Below are 3342 nucleotides of genomic sequence, written 5' to 3'. Positions count from 1 at the left end.
TATATTTTATTGAATTGAAATTTTTGAATAAGTATAATTTTAAACATATATATATTTCACATTATATTAAGTGTTTAAATTTAAGCATGAACATAATGAAAAAATATGGTTTCAAAAATATTTTTTATACAATAAAGACAAAATAATCTAAAGCCTTAGATTTGAGAAGGATAAGCTTGAATTTTTACTTTTTCAATGTTGCCTCAGCCTTGATTCAAATTAATATTTTAAATAGGATGAGCGGCTATTTTAGATCGAAGAAGAGTTCGAAGGGCCAAAGGTCCGAATCGTCTGAGGGAACCTCTAGCAACCCCCAAATGACGTTTCAGGCCAGATGACAGCCAGACGTGCGAACCTTCTGGAAACGGCGCAGAGGCAACCGGAGGTGCCCCTTTCATCGAGGTAGGCAGCCGTCCCTCGTTCCTCGAGGCAGCTGTGGCTTCAGACCCAGACGGAGGTGTCTGCACCCCGTATGTCTGAGATACACCGGGCGCCCACTCCGGGTCCTACTTCTTCGGATAGTGGGTCATCTGGGGTACAGATGCCGCCGCCTCATCTGTTCCTTCCGCGGATGATACCGGCCTTACCTGTAGTCGATGGCTCAGGGACGCCGGTTTATCCACTGCCCCCGCCAGTGGCTCCATCAGCGGCGTACCGGTTCGTGCCTTTTGATACGCCTGTTATTTCTGCGAGGGTATCATCATTGGCGACAGAGACGGAATCCATCGCGTCCGCCTCGAGCGCCTCAGGTAATCAGTGATGCATGATTATTTTTAAAGGGTCTCCGATTTTAATAATCAATTTGGTTTATCATGTGATAGGCACCGTCGGAGCGAAACCGACAAAGAAGAAGATAGGCCCCGTCACAGGGAAGGCTCTCGAGAAGATCGTGGGTACCGTGAGGAGGATCGTCATCAATACTGACGGGGATGGCCACATAGTATCGGGCGGGAAGTCGATGACGTACTCCGGTCGCGTGGGAGCGCTCATTAGGGATCGAGTCCCTATATTGTGGTCAGACTGGGGCGAGGTCCCGCAGGAGGTTAAGGACATGGTCCACAACGCGATGTCGGTGAGTTTACAAAATAATATTATGTATTACATTGTTGATTTCTCGAAAAACTAAACCAATAAACGGTTAAATGCATGTGTGGTTTGAGGTTCCCGAGCACCTGAAGGACAGCTGGGCCGACGTTGTGCATGGGGGAAGGTACGTTGGGAAGTTTAATGAAAAACAAAATTGTATATGATATTAATAATATTTCTAATATTTTTGTTGTATCTGTAGGTACAAGGAGTGGAAGAACGAGTTGTGGACCCACTGGACTACGCACGGGAACGCACGTTCTGGTACCCCTGCTGAGTTCCAGTACAGGGAGTACGAGTGGCGTTGGCATCTGACATCAGAATTCAACAACCCTCGTAAACAGGTATTTAAAAAAATTAATTAGTTAATTTGTCATTAAGTACGTCCGTTTTTAAATATTTTACTAATAATTTATTTTTTCTTTGAAGGCCGTTTCCCGAGCGAACTCTCAGAACCGGCAACGCAACACAAGGAACCATCATGGCGATTTTAGACCGTTCGCTGTCTTCATGGACGAGGCGGCCAGGGAACATCCAGAAGTCAACCGGTACGTCTATACGTACGAGAAGACATATCCTGACTCCCAGGAGGATATTGTAAGTCATCTTACGTTTTAAAATTTTTAAATTTACTTATATATATGTCAAAATGTTAATTAATAATTTTTTTCCTATCCATATAGGCGCAGGTGAGGGAGGCTAGTGACGAGGTGATGAGTGCTATAGTGAGGGAGACATGGCCGAACACGCAGGAGGAAGAGATGTCCGAAGCCATGTCCCGGATCGACACTTCGGATCCGACGATTGGGGCGAGGATCATGGGCACAGCCTTCCCACCGAGAGCAAATAACTTCTATTGCCGGGGTCTAGGAAAGAAAGGCGAGGGGGTCCTAAAGACCACTCTAGGATTTCAACGAAAGGTAGGCTCGACCAGCAGCAGGACCACGTCCACGACCACCAGAACGACTCAGCTAGAGTCGGAAGTTCAGAGACTACGAGAACAGCAAGCTGCTCAGGCTGCCTATAATGCCGCGCAGGCAGCCTATGTTGCCGAGATACATGCCATCCAGCAGGCCCAACAGCAGCAGATGTTCCAGTACATGCAGGACTTTACAGCTGCCCAGCTTCAGGGACTTCCGGCTCCGCCCATGCCTACAGCTATACTGCTACCCCAGCCGACGCAACCTCCGCAGCAACCTCCGCAGCAGCCCCCAGAAGCGGATATTAATTTAGACGATTTAGATTTCGTGTAGTTGATGAATTATATAGTTTTATGTGCTTGTTGTTAGTTATATGGAATTGTTTTGATGTATTTTGCAGCTTGCTTGGAATGGTAATTCAGAAAGTTTCGGGGTTTTTTTTTTACTACGGAATGGACTTATAGCCGACGAAAAACGCCTTAATTCGTCGGCTAAAGTTTTTTTTAAAAAGAAAAAAAAAAAGTTTTAGACCGACGAAATACGCTTTAATTCGTCGGCTAAATCCTTATAAAGCCGAAGAAATAGACTATATTTCGTCGGCTTTAGTTATTTTTTATTTTTTATTACAAACTTTAGCCGACGAATATTTAAAATTGTTCATCGGCTAAAGTCGGAGAAAAAACCGACGACATGTCTTTCGCCGGCTAAACTCTAGGACTATAGCCGACGAATACCTTAATTATTTCGTCGGCTAAAGTCTGGGAAGATAACCGACGACATTTTTTTCGTCGGCTAAACTTTGGTCTATAGCCGATGACTTCTACATGTGTCGTCGGCTAAAGTCACCACAGACGACCTTTTCCCGACGAAATCTTAGCCGATGAAATGTCGTCGGCTAAGATCTTAGCCGACGAATTAAGCTGACAGGTCGATGAAAATTTTTCGTCGGCTAAAGTGCTTGTTCTGGTAGTGACAATGTTAGCTACTTAAAACTGTCCACGCAGACATGCAGATCAATACTACTTGATACAGGAAACCCTAAATGGGTGCACATTCGACCAATTAGGTCACACAAGTTTTTACATTCATTCAAGAATGATATATATATGGAAAGCACTGGACTACGCTAGAGTATGGTACGTCATTGTGGGACAAGCCACGTGGCATTTCTCTGTCCACATAATTTGAAACCAAAGGGTACATAGGTAAATTCATAACTTCACCAACGTGAGCAGTAAAGTTGAATCCGTTACGGTAAAATTTTAAGGGTGTTTGTGACAAATTCATCAAGAAAAGTGACAACCCATCGCTAAACCACTCCGACTCTCTCTCTCTC

This window comes from Fragaria vesca, linkage group LG2 (assembly GCF_000184155.1).
Source record: "Fragaria vesca subsp. vesca linkage group LG2, FraVesHawaii_1.0, whole genome shotgun sequence".
Classification (NCBI taxonomy): domain Eukaryota; kingdom Viridiplantae; phylum Streptophyta; class Magnoliopsida; order Rosales; family Rosaceae; genus Fragaria; species Fragaria vesca.
The sequence above is the reverse complement of the archived record's forward strand: the minus strand, read 5'-3'. Positions refer to the sequence as shown.